The sequence below is a fragment of the Mustela putorius genome, unplaced genomic scaffold (assembly GCF_011764305.1).
Source record: "Mustela putorius furo isolate JIRA1106 unplaced genomic scaffold, ASM1176430v1.1 tig00003923_pilon_pilon_pilon, whole genome shotgun sequence".
NCBI lineage: Eukaryota > Metazoa > Chordata > Mammalia > Carnivora > Mustelidae > Mustela > Mustela putorius.
In genome coordinates this window covers 3904029-3923841 of record NW_025422068.1, presented here as the reverse complement: position 1 = coordinate 3923841, position 19813 = coordinate 3904029, and the positions used below count along the sequence as shown (strand labels likewise).

The following is a 19813-nucleotide window of genomic DNA, read 5'->3' as shown; positions in this document are numbered from 1 at the left end:
AGGTCCCCTCCTCAGTGACTTGCCCACTCTGTCACTTGCTTGCAAATCTCTGATATTCACACCTACCTGCAAGGCTGAAAAACCACCTCAAAGAATCTCTGCTTTCCTTTCAGCCTCCAGGACTCCTCACCAAAGGGGCTTTAGGCTCCATCAAACCACCCACAGAGCATTTTACACCTTTCCCCAACATTGGGCAGAGGGAGATCAGTTATTGTTAATTACAGATGCTTTCTGTCATAATGGGCCAGATTTTCAAAAGAGTCTCAACTGCATAGCTCCCAAATGCCATGCACAAACCTGGTAATGGTCCATGCAAATTGAATACTTAGTGGGTCTGTGTGCATTCCGTTCCAGGGACTGCCTTTGAAAATTTAGCCCCATAACTCCAAAGCGTTTGTAGCATCGTAATCTGTCATCATTAGCAACAATGCTTGACTTGGTGCTCAACATTCTTATTAACCATGCAATTATGAATGCAGACAATGTTTAATCACTTTTACAAAAATACAGCTGTGTTGTTGGGGAGCTGTCATTTACTGCTCATTAATGATTGATTTTTTTTAACCATCTAGATTGTTTTCATGAGAACAGCAGATTAACTATAAAGAATTCATTATTGGTCATTAAGGGATATTAAAATGGAAAACCTTTACAAGATGTGTCCTGTCTTGCTGCACGTGGATGCCTGAGACACCCTTGCCAATGCAGGGGAGGAAACAAAATACCATTCTTTCAGAGCTCTGGCAAGGAGATCCAGCCAAGGAGAGGTGGAATGGAGAGAGAAATGAAGAAAAAACGTCTCTTTTTGCTGTAATAAAACATTGATTACATTTTACGACGGCAATAATTTACCCCAAATAATTACTTCAGTTATTGTCCAGCTTCTTCAAAGACTGACTGAGCTATGGGCACCAATCGATTCAGTGCAGATTGCTAACAATGGGCTCTTTTGAAAACTTAGAGCTGTTTCTCCATCCCATACAGCAGAAGACACTAATTCCTTTCCCACACTGCACACTTAATTAAAGATGAGTCAGGGCATTATTTTATGGCCAAACTTCCCTGTCTACCTTGGATACAGATAGCAGAGTTCTGCTCCATCAAAGGTCTCCTGGACATACTGTGATGATATGTGCTTTACCACAGCCTACCCACAAAGACACTGAGTTCCAAAACCTGAGAAGACCCTGGAAAGATCAGACGGCTCACTCTCACGCTCTCCTTGGATTTCCAGTTCTGGTGCTCACCACGCTCGCACATGGGGCTCCGTATTTTCTTACCTGCTTTGCAGCTGCCAGGATCTTGGAAAACCTGACCTGAGGGAGAAGGTTTTATAATACATGACAACACCTTTTGCTCCTATTCTGGTTTGCCCTCTTCCAGGTCTTCTCTGAAACCTATGCCTTCGTTCTTTTCAATAATATTGTGGATTTTTTTTTTCACCCCAATGACAAGTATGATACATATTTGCTTTAGAAAACACAGAAAGCCATGGAGAATAAATGTGAAGCTAACCCTAGTCCCACACCAGAAAGAACCACTGCTGACACTGTGTATTTGCTTCCAGTCTTTCTCCTGTGAGCCTTTTTTAATAGCTGCATGACCCTGGGTGAGTTACTTATCCTCTCTGCATACAGCTTCCTTCTCTGTAAAATAGGGAAATAACAACATCTACTGCACAATGGGCTTGTGAGAATTAGATGAGTTAATATTTGGAAAACACTTCAAAGAATGTTTGAAACAAAGTAAGAGCTATGAACATCTTAGCTATCATAATTCCGTAAATTGTTGGGCGAGAAATATTATTATAAAGGAAAGAAACACAATATATGTAACTAGTGGAATTTTTTTTCCAAGTTTAAATTCCCAGCTGATGCTGCATACCCATGAACCACACTTTGAGAACCACTGCTTTAAGTTAAAGAGAAAAAAATTACCAAAAGAGAAGACTATGAATGAGGGACGGAAGTGTATCTGGTCTAGTGAATTTCTGTTGGGATTCGAGAGGGGTGTTATGCTACAAGACACCATGTGATGAGTGGAAATGATGGGCTTCCTTTAGGGAAAAGAGCTTTGAGGGAATGCTGACCTACCATATGACCAGTTAATCTTGTTCTCAGTCATTGCTAAGCAGTCTTTTAGTTATATACCCACATTGTCTTCCCCAGGATGCTCCAACATCATGTTTGGAAGAAATCACCAGAAATTGGAAACTCATACCTCGGAAAAACAGCTTCACAAATACCCTGTGCCTGGGTAAGCTTCTGGGACACCAGAGACCCTCTGGGAATCTCCTTGACTTTGCCATCATTCTGAAATGTCCAGGGAATGGAGAAAAACAAAATCAACACGAATATTTGTGCATTTTAGGGAACATAATACTGTTACTATTGCTTTATCTTCAGTTTCTCTACATGATACGAGCATGTTCCCATTTTCTTTATATATTTTTTTAAAATTTCTATCATAACATCTCATTGTATGGATATGCCATAATTGTTAACTAACCCCTTTTGTTGAGTGTTGTTACTTCTTTACTCTTCCCTCTTGTATATAACTCTGTGTTTATTTTGGGAGGGGAGTTAAAATTTTTTTATTATTGCTGTATAGCTGACAGGCAATGTTCTATTAGTTCAGGAACACACCACTGTGATTCAACAGTCCTATGCATTTTGGGTTGCTCACCCTGTAAGTATTCAAAGTCTGTCCCCATATAATTTTATTATAATATTATTGACTATATTCCCTATGCTGTACTTTTCATCTCTGTGACTTATTTACGTAGTAACTGAAAGTTTGTACCTCTTTTTATTTTTTATTTGTTTATTTGACAGAGATTACAAGTAGACAGAGAGGCAGGCAGAGAGAGAGAGAGAGGGAAGCAGGCTCCCTGCTGAGCAGAGAGCCCGACGCGGGACTTGATCCCAGGACTCTGGGATCATGACCTGAGCCAAAGGCAGTGGCTTAACCCACTGAGCCACCCAGGCGCCCCAAGTTTGTACCTCTTAAATCCCTTCACTTATTTCACTTGCCCACTCCCTCCCCTCTGGAAACCACCAGTCTGTTCTCTGTACTTACAAGTCTATTTCTGTTTTTATTTGTTTTGTTTTTTTAGATTCCACATATAAGTGAAATCATATGGCCTTTGTCTTTCACTTAGCATAATGCCCTGTAGCACCATCCATTTTGTTGCAAATAGCATGATCTCATTCTTTTTTCTTATGGCTGAGTAATATTCCACTGTATGTGGAATCTTTTTTTTTTTTTAAGATATGAAAGTGTTTTGCATTAGTCGGTTCTTTTTTTTATTGCGTTATGTCAGTCACTATACAGTACATCATTAGTTTTTGATGTAGTGTTTCATGATTCATTGTATGCGTATAACACCCAGTGCTCCATGCAATCCATGCCCTCCTTAGTACCCATCCCCTCACCCCTCCCTCCTCTAAAACCCTCCATTTCTTTCCTGGAGTCGATAGTCTCTCATGGCTTTTCCCCCACTCCGATTTCTCCCCCTTCAATTTTTTCCTTCTCCTAATGTCCTCCATGCTATTCCTTACATTCCACAAATAAGAGAAACCATATAATTGACTTTCTCTGTTTGACCTATTTCACTTAACATAATCTCCCCCAATTCCATCCAAGTTGATGCAAGAGTTGGTTATTCATCCTTTCTGATGGCTAAGTAATATTCCAGTGTATTTATGGACCACATCTTCTTTATCCATTCATCTGTTGAAGGGTATCTTGGCTCCTTCCACAGTTTGGTGATTGTGGCCACTGCCATTGGGGCCATTGGGCTGCATATGGCCCTTTTTTTCACTACATCTGTATCTCTGGAGTAAAAACTCAGTAGTGCAATTGCCAGGTCATAGGCTAGCTCTATTTTTAATTTTTTGAGGAAGCCCAACACTGTTTTCCAAAATCGCTGTACCAACTTATATTCCCACCAACAGTGTAGGTGGGCTCCCCTTTCTCCACAACTTCTCCAACATTTGTTATTTCTTGCCTTGTCAATTTTGGCCATTCTAACATGTATAAGGTGGTATCTCAATGTGGTTTTGATTTGTATTTCCCTGATGGCTAATGATGAATACTTTTTCACGTGTCTGTTAGCCACTTATTTCCTCTTTGGAAAAGTGTCTGCTCATGTCTTCTGCCCATTTTTTGACTTGGTTATCCATTTTTTGGGTGTTAAGTTTAAGAAGTTCCTTATAGATCTTGGATATCAGTCAGCCCTTTGTCTGTAGTGTCATTTGCAATTGTCTTCTTCCATTCCGCGGGTTGCCTCTTTGTTTTGTTGACTATTTCCTTCACTGTGCAGAAGCTTTTTATACTGATGAAGCCCCAAAAGTTCATTTTCACTTGTTTCCCTTGCCTTTGGAGACGTGTCTTGAAAGAAGTTGCTGTGGCTGATGTCAAAGAGGTTACTGCCTATGTTCTCCTTTAGAATTTTGATGGATTCCTGTCTCACATTGAGGTCTTTCATCCATTTAGAGTTTATCTGTGTTTAATTTTTTATTCATGCTTTATCTTTTATTCCCTTCATGAACATTATCAAAAATTATCTAATTTGGAAGTCTTTGTCTTCCAAATGTTCTTAAGCCTTCGAACAAAGGGCTTAGAACCACAGTACCACAGTTTGCAAATTATATTAGAAACTCTAGAGTCATTACCATTGGTTTTCTAATGCCTCTCATCAAACAAAAGTAAAAACTAGCAGAATTCCTTTGTTGAAAAAAGCCGTACAATTGCCTATCACATGATACTTAAAAGCATTTGTCTCAAAGACGTAGCAGTATCAACAGTAACTCTAAAAAATAATTTGTCTATTTCCACAGTAAATTTAGCTTATGAAGATAATGAGGTATTACAGACTGATTATTCTAGTGCCTGATACACAAAAGGATAAGGCAATATTTTGAATCAATAAATGAATGGATGCCAAAACATCTACTTATTAACATAAGCAGAAGTCACTCTTAATATTGGTGAAATCTCATAGTAATAAAAGAGAAATAACAACAAAAAATTCATCTCTTTTGGTTACATACACGCTGCTGGGGTTTATTGGGTTTTCATATTTTTACTGTTGTCAAGTTAAACATAAACTAGTAAGGTACAGTTAGCCCCTTGAGCTGAAAATAGAAAATCTGGAAATTAACACACTTAGCACACTGAGGCCATTGATAGTAAAACTGTAAGCTCCAGCTCCTTCAGGATGGTGTATGGACTGCTAAATCATGGGTGATTTCTAATAAAAGAATCCCATCTCATTAAACAATGTTATGAATGGGGCCATCACTCTTCACTGGTGGTTTTCAACCCTGGCTGCACACTTGGGAAGCTTTTAAAAAGGGGGATCTGGTAAATAAATAAAATCTTAAAAAAAAAAAAAAGGTGGGGGGCAGATCTTGCTAGAGTTACCTGGGGAGTTTCAAAACTTGTCCAGTGCCCAGGACTCATCCCAGAATACAGTCGCCAAAAATGGGACCCAAGCACTGGGACTTCATACAAGGTCTTCCACTGATTCTAACAGCCCACCACAGTTGAGAAGCATTGCTTCAGGACGCACAGGTAATTATTATAACAAAACGTCAGGCACCCTGTGACTTCAAAAGGACAATTACCTCAGAAAGTCCTCCAGGTAGCACTGTGCTGTGCAGACAAATTCACTGAGGCATTGATTAGCTCTGTCAGCACGAGAAGTAGTACATCTCTCCAGAGGCCATAAATAAATCTGGTCAAGTTGCAAACCTGTGGAATAATATGGGAAAGAGTAATGAAATGCCACACTGGAATAAATGATGGGCAATCCCGGCACCAACACATCATTGGGGGTATACTGGAAATATGGTACCAGCTAATTTGGATTTTCAACAACCTTCTTACAATAACCACTAAAATGGAAACAGATGCACTTGCATTCAAGTTGACAGCGCCCTTAAAGTGGCAAGAAAATCTCTTCCTGGCTCATTTGGACCTATTATCTCTGAGGATCTCTGTGATATAAATTGTACCTCAGCCTCAGAAAGCCACCATTCCTGAAGCCTACTAGCTCACTCCACTGAGAGTCAAGTAAAGTGGCAGTCACAACAATCTGCTTAAATTTCATAACTGAATAATGAAGGAATGGAATTTTGATCTTAGAGTGACTGACATGTTATCTAAATTACATTATTACTATGTTGATATTATATATGAATATATAACTTATATATGCACTTATTTTATATGTATTTATATATTTATATTTAACTTATATTTCTATATATTTATATATATGTATACACATTTATATAAATTATATTTGTTTCTAAATTTACTTATATTTATTTATTTTTTTTAATTTTTTATTTTTTATAAACATATATTTTTATCCCCAGGGGTACAGGTCTGTGAGTCGCCAGGTTTACACACTTCACAGCACTCACCAAAGCACATACCCTCCCCAATGTCCATAATCCCACTAAATTTACTTATATTTATATAAATATTTATATATAACATACATATTTGCTTATCTTGCAGTGTTACTGCACTGTTATTGGTTAAATATAAATATACATAGCCAATAACAATGCAAGACAAGCATTTAGCAGAAAGAAATACTGCTATGGGGGTGCCTGGTGCTCAGGGGTTAAAGCCTCTGCCTTTGGCTCAGGTCATGATCTCAGGGTCCTGGGATCGAGCCCTGCATCGGGCTCTCTGCTCAGCAGCGAGCTTGCATCCCCCTCTCTCTCTGCCTGCTGCTCTGCCTACTTGTGATCTCTCTGTGTGTCAAATAAATAAATAAATAACAAAAAGAAAAGAAAAAGAAATACTGCTATGCCAGGCTAGATTCTGATACAGAGTCCTTTGATTAAATAGATACTTGACTCTAAACAAGCATTCACTTTCTTTTGGTATCATTTTTCTCAACCATAAGCCATAAATAAGAGTAGGTAATTTCCATCGTGCCTCCAAATTTAAACAAAAACAAACAAACAAAAAACTTCTATGAGAGTTCATAACTTTCCTAGAGGTGACCTTTGCAAAGTATGGCTACCTGGTAGATTTAGAAACCCAAGGTGTGCAGAACCATGAATCCAAGGGCCACAGCCCTGCTGTTGTTGCCTGGTTCTGATGTAATAGTGTAAATGCAGGGACCATGAACAGGACCTAAGCTACAGAATTGTGATTTTGCAAACAGATTATTCAGGAACACATTCACTGCAATATGAGCTCCAGCCCTCTGGGGAAGGTTTTTCTTCAAAAATCCTTCTGTTTACACTTATTCAGGATTTGACCAGCATGGAAATTTCTCTCAAGACCATTTCAGACCATAAATTAGGTCTTTCTAGAAACTTTATTAATGTTTCAAAGTATTAATACTAGAGAAGTCTACTGACTAGTTAAATGGCAGAAGATATATTCATCAAATCTACTCAGGCAGATTTCCAGGGTGACCAAGACCCACTTCTGAAAACAATCAATGGATAAAGGAGAGAAGGCATTTTCTCCTCTAAAATTGGGCTTTCATCACTTTAAGGGACTGAAGCTGGGTATTATCATATGAATAAATATCAGCTGTGGTCCTTCCATGAACAGTAACTCTGGGGTTTTAAGACCTTACAATGTTTTAGAGAAAGTTGCACCCAAAGCTTTGAAGGCAATATTTAAGCTCTGTCTTCAAAGCCTTCAAACAACAGAGTTCATAATGGAAACAATGATAGACTTTTAATGATAGAAACATTAGCAGACTCTGTAACAGTATTATAAATCATTTCTAAATAACAATATTGATAAGATGAGCCTTTCAAAATCACCCAGGACACCTCTTTAACAGCTAATTAAAACTAGGGAGTAGAGGCAGATCTTTTATCATTCACAACATCGTAGCTCTGATCATCCCACAGTGAATGATTTTACTTCAGTAATAACCCTGATCCGACATTCAGTTAGCAATTACCACAACAGACTTTATCTACTGGTAACAACTGGTTCGGAAGATATTGCCCTGCATGCATTAATTTCATCATGCTAATAAAGTTCCCTGTTGTAAAATGCAAAAACATATTAACCTGTCTAATGCAATAGAAGACACATATATATCTTTCTGGCAAAATGATGATACACCAGCATTTCATTTCTATTTCAAAACTTAAGTGGGTAAAGTATATTAGAGGAACAGAAAGTAACAAGCTATAATCTGCAGTGAACACAATAACATGACTAAGTGCCAACAAATTTCCCTGTGAGTAATTGCACTTACTGTAATTTATACAGATTCTATTACCTCGGTGTTTGCATAACAATGCAAAACTGCTCATTTCCCAACACAGAACACTGTAATAGAAGAAGCATATGCATCTTGTCTTTCCCGCAGAATTCCGGGAAGCCACGACTGACTCCGGTTAACTCCCTTGGAACACCTAGCAAGCATGGACGGATGGAAACATTTAATAAAGATGTAGATGTGACTAATGATGACAAGCTAGTATCTCCAGGGGACAATCCCTGGCATAGAGTAAGCAGTCCATAAAGATGTGCTGAATGAAGAAGAGGAACTCTGCTGCCTTGCTCAGCAGCAATAGGCATTCTGTTCATGGTTCTAGGATAGATGCTGGATACCGTTTCCCTTCCATCCTCCCCTTACCCTCCTGAGGTTGCCCAAACACCGTCTCCATGCCTAAGTGAGAAATCCAAAGCAGGGATGCCTCAGTTTCTCCTTAACAGTACCCATAACCCCACTTTCACTAACCTCCTGTCCTAATATTTACACGTTAACGTGGTGACACGTTACCATTCAGCATTTCACCTGCTTTATTTCTTCATCTCCAACCCTAGCTTCCCCCATGAGTTTGCTATTCTTCCAGAATTTTAAATGTGAGAGATGTTACAATTGTTAAAATTCCAGGGGGAAAAATGGATCATGTGATTAAAACCAATAGAGGTGATATTTTGCTCTCCTGACTCCAAGGACTCATCATGTCTGATGGTCAACTCTTTATTAAAGCCATGGCTTGACTTCTGTAGGAGATGGTTTCGCTCGCTGTTGTCAACCTGGAGAAGCCCAATCACCATACTGGAGTGAAAAAAAAAGAAAATAGTGTCTGTGACTCCATTAAGCCTGAAACAAAATAAATAATACTGTCACCTTCCAGAGTTGAAGCAGAGTGGTCACACAACCCACGGTCAGGGTCAAGGGAACTCATCTGCACACAAAGGGCCTAGGCAACGCCCCATCTAAGCGATGGCCTATTACTGTTCAGCAGTTGGAGGTTTATCCCCACCATCCAGGCAGGAGCGCTCAGCTCTCTCTGGAGAAATGTGGCGTGTTCACATCCAATACAGCACTGGCCGAAGGCCTCGCAAACAGGCAGAGGAACGTGGGAGAATTATAGACTGAAAATATGCACACAGGCAGCCCTGAGTTCACTCAGGAAACACATGTGCTGCGGCCACACAGTGGGAGGCCTAGGTGGGACCCCCAGAGCTTGGCAGAAACTTTAGAGGGGACCAGCACTCCGGAGTGGTTCATGATCTTACAAAGATGATGAAAACACAGGCACTTTTAAGATCATGACGGACAGAGGGAGGCCACTGGGAAAGCTGACCCTCATACAGCATCCTTTCTAGGCTTCCAGACTGTACCCAAGATAAGCCAGAGGTGGGCTTCCCCTTCAGCCCCATGTGGCAGCTGTGTCCTCAAGGCGGAACCTTCTGGAGAGATCTGTGGCTCTGAAGAGGAGGACACTAATTCGATGACTGTTATCTTGTTCGGTCCAAAATGCTAGCTAAGACACCTCTTTAAAATTTATAGTGAACCTTCTTTAAAAAATGTATCCACCCAAAATGTTCCCATTTCATTAAATCTTATATTCTCTATTACAATCGCAGGGTCCCCCTCACAAAGCAATAAGAATGTTAAAAGGCAGAGGAAGAGGTGGAGGAACTCAGGAGACAATGCACCAACTGTATTTTGCAATTCAGGACAAACACTTTATGGACTCGGCCCCACACACATTTAGCCTGCATACTGGGCTTTCAGAAAACTTTCATTCTGGAATCCATTTCCAGAGCTTATAGCCTCCAAGGTTTTATGGTCTTTCCTAAAAGCTTTCTTCATGTATTAACATGCATTATGGTTCCTCTTCTCTGAATGGTGGTTCTTGTGAAAGCCAAGCACTGTTTATGTAATACACATGTAGCATGAATGGGGGCTTTCCAGCAGATCTGGATAAGACTTTTGTCATGTGCTTTTAGAGTCTGTGTGTGTGTGAGAGAGAGAGAGAGGGAAAGAAGGAGAGAGAGAGAGATGAATCACGAGCAGATTCCAACAGTTCCACTTGTCCACTCTACTTAGTTTGACAGAAAAGAAAGACCTATGTACTCAAACTGTAATTTTCACTTCAAATAGAGTCATCTATTGCTTGTCTTGTGATTTCTGAATAGACTAGTGGTCTGAAATTATAGCCCATTAACTTGCCTAAATTTCATCTTACAGTGATTAAAAATAAATAAATAAAAAAATAAAAACCAGGAAAAAAAAAAACAACAAAAACTCTCAGGCCAACTGTCTATAATTAAAATGCCCAGCCATTTTCTTTCCTGCTATTTCTCAAGTCTGTTTTCCCAAGTCACCATTCAACCTCAAAAGGAATCTGACACCCCAAGTAAGCAAAGACCATCACTCTGACTTGACTGTTCAGAGAATGTTTGTCAATGAATGTTCCCTCCAGCTCTCGTCCAGGAAGAGCGCTCACACTCCAGACTCTCCTGGTCCTTCCCAGAAGAGTGTGAGAGTTTTTAATCTTCTCACTAAGTTTTGTCATTCACATTTGGCCACATGGGGACTCGTAGTCACAAGGGTTACCACTCCATTCCCAAATCTGCCCATTTCCACTATCCCTAACCTTAACATCTTCAGATGGCCACTCCACAGATTACACTCTCAACAGTAACACCTTCACAGGAGGGCAGGTGGGACTACAGGTGAGCACAAATGCCTTATCAACCAAGAATTATTTTCACAGCTTGGCTGTGGTTTCTCAGTCATCTCAGTGAGGTTCTCAAAATCACAAGCTTCTCAAGGACCGATGAGCACCGTAAGATACATACCTATGCATACATATATACATATTTACAATGTCAGAATAACATTTCCTTCTTGCCTCCTCTATATAAAGGACTTGGCAACGTGTACTTTCTAAGGAATACTTTTCTTAACAGTAACAGGCAGGGGAGGAGAACTAAGGTGGCAAATATTCTTCAAGTTCTTATAATGGACCAGGCACTGTATTAAGCATTTTTCCATATGTGCAATCTCTATTAACATTCTTTATTCAATTTATTTAGTAGTATTTTACTTAATTTATTCTCTTTGTCCAGATTTGGTTATTATGATTATAAAGGTTATTTAATATTATACGATGAGTTGGGAAATTTTTTCTATTTTTTTAAATTTTTACTTATGTTTTTAATTTCTTTTCAGTGTTCCAGAATTCACTGTTTATGCACCACACCCAATGCTCCATGCAATACGTGCCCTCCATAATATCCACCACCTGACTCACCTAACCTCCCACCCTCCGTCCCTTCAGAACCCTCAGATAATTCCTCAGAGTCCACAGTCTCTCATGGTTCATCTCCCCCCACAATTTCCCCCAACTCTCTTCTCCTCTCCTTCTCCCAACATCCTGTTATTCCTTATGCTCCACAAATAAGCGAAACCATATGATAATTGACTCTCTCTGCTTGACTTATTCCACTCAGCATAATCTCTTCTATTAACTTTTTAAAAAGAGCTTATGTATTTATTTGTCCTAAAGAGAGAGAGACAGAGAGAGCACAAGCAGGGGGAGCAGCAGGCAGAGGGAGAAGCAGGTTCCCTGCTTAGCAGGGAGCCCGAGGTGGGACTCGATCCCAGGACCCTGGGATCATGACCTGAGCAGAAGGCAAACATTTAACCAATTGAGACACCCAGGTGCCCTCATTAATCTTTAAAACACCTCCATACAGTAGATACTATTATTATTACCACCATGTCACAGGAGAATAAACAAGGGCCTATGCCTAAGGCACAGAGGGAGTCAGAGATTCAAACTCATATACTTCTGCCCTCTAGTATCCAGACTCTTACCTGCTATGGGCCAGGTCAGAGAAGGAGCACTCTTGGCATTGACTTTGACTCAAAAGAAAACAATGTGTAACATAAATATGTATACCGTAAGTGTACACATGCATACCACAATTATATAAGTATGAAATGTATTTAGACTGTAAAAATATTTTTAACTCCCAAAGTGTTTCCACTCCTCTAGTATAATATACACGTAATTGGTGAGTTAAAACTTAATTGAACCACACGGCTATTGGCAAATCACACAACACTCCAAACTTACCATGATCTCAGCCTTCCTTCTCCGATCAAGATGGAAGCTGTTTATGCATTCTTATTCTGGCAATTAAAGACAAGCGTGTTTTCTAAATTGAAGGTTATTTTGACTTTGATAAGTATATTGCTCGCAGTCTGACCATAAAGGGCCAGGGCTGGAGATGAATAACAGAATACTTTGCCCTTCACTGCAGCATGATGGCTGGACCTCCCTGGCTGTAAATTTCCCAATATTTGATGGCCCCGGTGTCAGCAGCAAAATGATGCATAATAAACATGCCAATACATTATGTGCTACTTCTTGATTTGGTGCCGAGTCAGGGAGGGAAACAGTCTACTTTCCAATGGGTTTTCGGAAATAATACACAGACAGAGTGTGTGGGAGAGATCTGAAGAGGAAAGCTGAAGCTTGCTTTTTATCCCCATCTCCGAAGCCAGCCTCCTTTGAAATCCACAGCCTGGAGTGACGTGAACCCCAACATCACCGTAGTTGGATTAATATCAGGAAGAGCAAGGGACACGGGCTTTCATCTAGCCAGGGAAAAGGAAACAGAGTTTATCTGGAGCAGGAGGGGAAAAAGATACTTGATGAAAGCCAGAGAAACTAGCCGCCTAAATCCTGTGACAAAGAAGAGACAAAGGGAGTGGGTTTGGGAAATAATGCACCGGGCTAAAAATAATGTTTCCATGTAGTTCTTAATTGTTCCGTTTTATCCAGGATAATTCTTGCAAAGTCTAAAATGTGGCTTTAGCACTAAAAGAGAAAAACGCTATTTGAAGTCCCACCTATGGAGCCACCAAGGAAAATGTATAAGCTGTGGATAGGGAACGACGGGCAGGGCGGCACACAGAGCTTCACCTGGTATGGCTGTCTCCCTGCCCGCATCCAGGGCACAGGCTTCCAGGGCGAGCAGGGACCTCAAAAGTTGCCCAGTCCAACTGTGACATTTCATAGATGACAGGCTTAAAAACTGTTCAGGGACTTGTCCAAGGTCATGCTTGGAGTTGTATCCTTTTTATTGTCTGAATAACAAATGGCAAATGGAGGAGAACAAATGAGATTAGGTTGTCATTTACCTGAAGACTTCCTATAAAGAAAGGGATGATTCCCAAGTCTACTTATGCTCCAGTGTGTAATATCAGAAATCTAAGAAAAATATACATACAGCATCTCCTAAAGCAAGAATTTTTTTTTTTTTTAAACTCAGACATTCTGCCAGGTTTCCTTGCTTCACTCAGCGTCAGTTCTGGATTACCCACTCAGGTGTTGTTCTTTCCAGAGACGACACCGAAAAAGATCCAGAATTTTTCTCAGGGAGCAGAAACAAAGTCAACCCTTTGGCCAGCTCTTTCATTTCGGGCTCATGTCAAGCCTACACGTTCAGAAGCACATACACACTGATCAACTATGCCCTTATTGGGAAACCCCAGTGAAGACAGTTTGCAGCAGAGAAACAGTCACCTTTCCCAGCTTCTTTGTGCTCTACTGTCTCATCCCAGGAGCTCAAAATGAGTGTACGCTTTTCTAGAAAAATCAGAAATGAAAATCCTGTGTTGTTTGCCTTTTCCCCAGTTCATGATCCTAGAACCTGGGCCACATACCGTAAAGTTCCAGATGACATCCACCCAGCCCTGGAGACCTGTTCCAGCTCAGAGGATGGTCTACCCAAGGCCAGTCTCCATCAGGGAGGTCCCTTGGCAGATGGAATAGCCTCCAAACATGAGAGTGGTTACAAATGTTCCCTTTAATATGAGTCTCTGAGACAGAAAACATTAAGGTGGCATACCCAAGCTTCCCCGAACCCCCACTTCCATGATGATAAGTTGTCCATAAAACAATGAGCGTTCAGGAGAATAACCTTTCTCCCCAAGGTCAAACTCACTCTGACCTGGTATCCAGGACCAGCCCACAATTACTGATTATTGTAGGTTAATCCTAGTTACTATGTTTACCCGTGTTACATTCATTCACATTTTGCAAAACTGAAGCCTGGAGATACCAGCCAACATTGAAGCTTCTCCCCACCCTATTCCCTAGATCCCTGTAGACCCCTCCCCAGCCTCTTCCCCAGCTTCTGTAGACCCCTGCCTGCACTGAAGACTCTCACTTAGGGGGAGTGTGGTTCCTGAGACAAATCTTAATCTTCAATGCACGTAATGCAAATTACAGGGTGTGCAAAGAACATGAAGAAAACAGTGATATCCATGAAGAACAATCCTGGGCGTGTATGGACACGGAAGAGTCATCTGCTCCTGATTTTCCTTCAGAGGTGGGCGTGTGCACTGTCTCATGTGGGTGTAAACTGCAGTCTTGGATCTTTGCGAGCTCCAGCAGCTGGAATAGATCTCTCTCCAAAGAACAGCTTCGACAACAGGAAGGTCCCTCAAAGGAGTGGGCCAGGGCCTGCCACATGTAGGCATGAGTGATCAATAAATAAAATAAAACAGAATAAAATAAAGTACTGTTTTTTGCTAACAGAGTTTGAGTCATCCATCATATAAGGGGCCCAATTAGCTGGTCAGCACTGGTCAGACCCTATGGACACCTAAGAATGAAGGAGGCCCAGCCCTGTCCTCACGGATCGGACCACACTAAGAGCAGGATGTTGGCAAATGAACACATGACAAGACACAAATTCATAAACCAAAATCTCTATTCATAAATGAATGACAAGGATACAGCAAACTGACTTCTCTTTTTCCTTATTTAGGTAAATATCCCAAAAGAATATTATCACTTTCAAAACACTCTGTAGTTGGGGCAACATGTTCCTAACTCACTTCTGTTGTTCACAAGTTTTGAAAGCTCTTTGTCATTGCTTTTGAGAAGGTGTGCAAGAAAGCGGGAAAGTGGCAGCACAGAGGAAAGGAGTACTTGTCCCTAATGTTGCTTAGAACAGCACGTTTGCAGTGATAATAAATAACAGACCGCGTCTTCGCCGGTTCCATAATTTTTACATCTTCTGTAGACAAAACCCCTTCTGACTTCCCGCACCCAGGGTGAGCTGCCCCCGTGCGCGGCAGTCCGGCCCCAGGCTTTGTTCACCACTGCTTCCGAAGGCCCATTCATTCCAGTCGCTCAGCGGTACTCCATCTCTCCCTCGCACGGGCTACCATCCATCAACGCTAATGAAGAAAGTGGAGAAGGAAGCAGGGGGATACTGCCACAGGGTGGAGAGTGAATACGGTCCTACACAGATGCTGTGGTTGTCCTAAACTGCCTCTGAAAGTGGCTCCAGCCAAGGAGGCCCTGAAATGTTCTGAGCAAACGCAGCATGACTGGAATGCATACAATCTCAGTCTACACAGCCAATGAAGAAACGAGCCCAAGGTGACAAAAGCTAGGTTCTCGCTGATGCTCTGGGTTTCACATGGATTGTCAGGGGGATCCTGCTCCTTGCAGTATCTCAGGGGCCCAGGCTGACACAAGCCCCATCTCAACCTGTGTTTCCACCATCATGGTGGCGGCAAGAATGGAATCTCCCAAAGCCTTTCCTGGAAGGGATGCACGTCACTTCTGTTCCCATGTCACCAACCACAGTAAACCACAGGGGATGCCTAACTTCCAAGGGGGAAAGAGGTGTATGATGTTGTCATGTTCCTGGAGGGAGGAAGGTCAGGATATTGTTGGAAGGATGTATGTCCACCATACCTCCCATGAGTGGCCGTTCTTTGATGGGAACAAGACTCCCTTGGCCTTATAAACCTTGGAAAGGCAGTGTTCAGAGAACCATCCTCACTATTATCTGCTTACTCTCCCCATACTGGATTTCTTTATTTTGCAGAGCTGTGACATGGTGGAAGATGTCATCATAACACCAATAAATCACTTGTGGGATTTTAGGGAAGATATGTGACGGGTGCCAGCCGGACTGCCACAGGATAGAGCATGGCATGAAGTTAGAAGGAGAAAGCCGGCATGCCAGGCGAACTCATCTGTGCCAGGCATCACGCTAGACACTGTATTCTTCGGATATCACAGACGTATCCCAGCAGCCCTGCAAGGCCGGTATCATTTTCCTCATTTGTCAGCTTAAAGTATACTGTGCCCACCGATGTCATAGGAGGTAGGTTGTGGAGTCAATCTCCAAGTTCAGGCATGCCTAATGCTGGAACCCTCAGAGTGAGCCACAGGAAATTCAACCCATGCAAGTCCCCTTATTACTTTTTCTGTACCCATTTTAAAGCCTTTCCAATTAGTCCATGAATTTTTCAAATAAGAATGTGCAAAGCTATATTTTCCTTATCAAAAATAGGGAGTTTAGCTTCATTCCTTTGTGCACAACCTGCAATGACTAGCATATACTCCCGCACATGGCAGATGCTCAAGAAAATCCTGGTTGTTAAATTCTCGTTGAAAGTCAAGGTTATTCCCCAAAGCAATACCCCCTTCTTTTCTCCTGCCCAGCGCATGAAAGGAGACTGACAAGAAGAAATGTTTCCTTAGTGAGTCTCAAAAACAGTAACGTTGTCAACATTTTCTCTTATCGAGGATGTTCTCTAAGCGAGAAAATAGAGAGCCGCTTCAACAATGCAGACCTGAATGGGAAGATAATGGTCAGTGGGGCTCCAGGAGCTACCTGTGTTCCCACTCCGAACAAGCTCTTAACAAGAACACGCCTGCCAGGGAAACAGAGAGAAACTCATTTTGCAAGGAGACAACACACAGCTGCACAGTTCCACATTCCACTTAATCCCAGAGATAAATTCACAAGTTGTCCTAAACATATCACTCTACCAGGGACTTTTTTTTTCCCTATTTCTAGCCAGTGTCTGCTGTTTGATGTATCACAAATAATTCACAACTCTCCCCCCCCACCCCCATCTCTCTGGCTCTCTCTTTCTCTCTCTCCCTCTCTCTCTCTCTCTCACACACACAAAATATACACACAATCTACTATCTTTAAAAGGTTACACTTATTCTGAGTCTCCTTTAAAATCTCTACACAGGACACTGGAGGTCACAACACAGACTGATTCTTCACAATGGTGCTATGATTTTCTCCCGTGATGAAGGATGGCTCCTGTCACAGCGCTTTCCCAGAATCCTTCCTAAGCCTTTTTTTAAAGCACATGAGCTCTGCTTTTAATTGGGCATTTCATTAGAGAAGAATGAGGCATAAAGGAAAACAAAATGGTCTGTAGTCATTTGTTTTGAGGAGATCATTCTAGTCATCAACATCTGAACCCCGCTGAAGTACAGTTTCAATTTCCCTTCTCAACCATGGGTAAAGCAATGTTGACAACACATATTTCTCTCTGTCAAAACATTTCACTTACTCGGCAATCTGTAGACAGTTGGAGAGTCATATCACCAGTGAGCGGTGCCGTAGCGTTCTTCCCATTATTTTAAAATCGGAATGGCACGTGCTTCATGAGAGGGGTACATACAATGTGGGCCAGGATCCAAACTGAAAAGAAAAAAATGCTAACAGAGTCAGTGAGCAGAGAGGGCACTGTAAATAATGGGCCTCATTACTGAGCCACAGAGAAAGAGGAGGTCATCTGCGTCCCGTTTCCCCTGCAAGGCTTGGCCCCATTGCCCTTGGAGGGAAGTGTCCCCACTCAGGAAATTCTGTGAGCTCTGTGTTCAGGCGAAGAAGGAGGCTCAGGCTCACAGTTGAGAAATGAATTTCATACCACTGGACCTAATTAAATTGTTCTTTCTGGCTGAGGGTGGGGAGAGGAAAAGTCAAGTGATCACCGATTAGAGAGCTGTGTTCAAGTACCAGTGGAAGACTGTCTATGTGTGTTCCTGACATAGGAAAGGCAAACACAAGGAATGGAACTAGAATCTACTGACAAAATTGCTTATGGCCCTCCAAGAAAGATTTTTTTTTAATTAATTAAAACTTAAGTTTTTTTTTTAAAAGATTTTATCATTTGACAGAGAGAGAGAGAGAGAGAGAGAGAGAGAGCATGAGCAGAGGGGACGAGCAAGGGAGGGAGAAGCAGAATCTCTCTCTAAGCAGGGCGCCCGATGCAGGACTTGATCCCAGGACCCTGGGATCATGACCTAAACCAAAGGCAGACTCTTAAGCAACTGAGCCACCTAGGCATCCCCCAAGAATGATTTTAACTATAGTTTAATCTCCTCAAGAAGTTCATTTTGGGGGCACCTGGGTGGCTCACTGGGTTAAGTGTCTGCCTTCAGCTCAGGTCATGATCTCAGGGTCCTGCAATTGAGCCCCACATCGGGCTCTCTGCTCTGTGGGGAGCCTGCTTCCCCCTCTCCTTCTGCTTGCTGCTCTGCCTACTTGTGATGTCTCTCCCTCTGTCAAATAAATAAATAAAAATCTTCAAAAAAAAAAAAAAGTACATTTTGGTGCAAAGTATTTAAGAGATGATATTTAAGGAAATGGAAGTGTGCTGCCCAGATAATGGTCCTGGGCTGCAAGACAGACACCTCAGCACATCAAGGCCAGGGCACTGGCAGAAAACAAATATCGAAGCAAAGCTGAACACTTATTGCCAAGGCCATAGAACATTTATCAGTCATGAGGTTCAGATTCATGGGTATTATTGTTAAAGCCCACGGGAGAAACACCCAGCAAAAAAGGGCAAAAACAGTCAATAAAGTGTCCTTCAAGCAATATGCATGCAAGGTTACCAATGGGCAGCCACATCTGTCCCCAGGTTCTCAAGGGAGAAGGCAACTTACCGATTCCTGCTGATTGGCTGGTTTAGTAAAATTGCTCAGACCTCCCACCATTCACCTCCAGCCTACCTTTCAATATATTTTGCTGGGTTTTACTAAACTTATTTTCAATCCATTTATAAAAGGTCAACAAGGCTGTGTGTGGACTTGACAGCAGCAAGTGCTTTTGCTATAATCCCTGATAATATGAGTCTGGCTGGGTTTTCGTAGGAAGTATGTACTTTGTCTTTCTTATAAAATTCCTTGATTTGTCAAGTTGGTACCAGCTGTTATCACTTTAATAGAGATCATGGAGTAATTTCAAAATATCTTACTCCCTCTAAAATTATCCTGATGCTCAAAACTGTCTGGAGCTCTGAAATTGCTCCTTGCTTCTGTCTCTTATCTGGATGGGTTAATTAACTTCCCCCATCAGGCTGGTGAGCTGTGTTTCAGGCTAGGCATTCAGCTTTACCACAGCAGCTGCCTTCCACCATGTTCCTCTGGACACAACCAGGTACGGCCGTGGATATTGTGGGGTTTGGTCAAGTTGGTACCAGCTACTTAAAGTTCACTTATGTGTTTGAGATAACTCAGGCCATTTGATGGCAAAGGGAAGATCACTGGTAGGGAGAACATTAAAAAGGGAAATGATAATAGTTACATTAAAAATATCTCATAGAATCCGAGGTGGCTCAGTGGGGGGGGAGATTCTTGATTGGGCTCAGGTCATGATCTCAAGGTCATGAGATTAAGCCCCACATCTGGCTCTGTGCTAAGCGTGGAGCCTACTTAAG

General features: G+C 41.7%; 1 long non-coding RNA gene across 1 annotated transcript in view; it reads right to left on the bottom strand.

The window, feature by feature from the left end:
• The window catches only part of LOC123388902, a 40289-nt gene extending 22503 nt beyond the window's left edge, over positions 1–17786 (bottom strand). The window contains exons 1-3 of the long non-coding RNA XR_006603420.1: positions 17660–17786; positions 5631–5757; positions 2221–2312 (exon numbers count right to left, since the gene is read on the bottom strand). This is a non-coding gene — a long non-coding RNA (uncharacterized LOC123388902). The remainder of the gene's footprint in view (positions 1–2220; positions 2313–5630; positions 5758–17659) is intronic.
• Positions 17787–19813: the final 2027 nt, after the last annotated feature.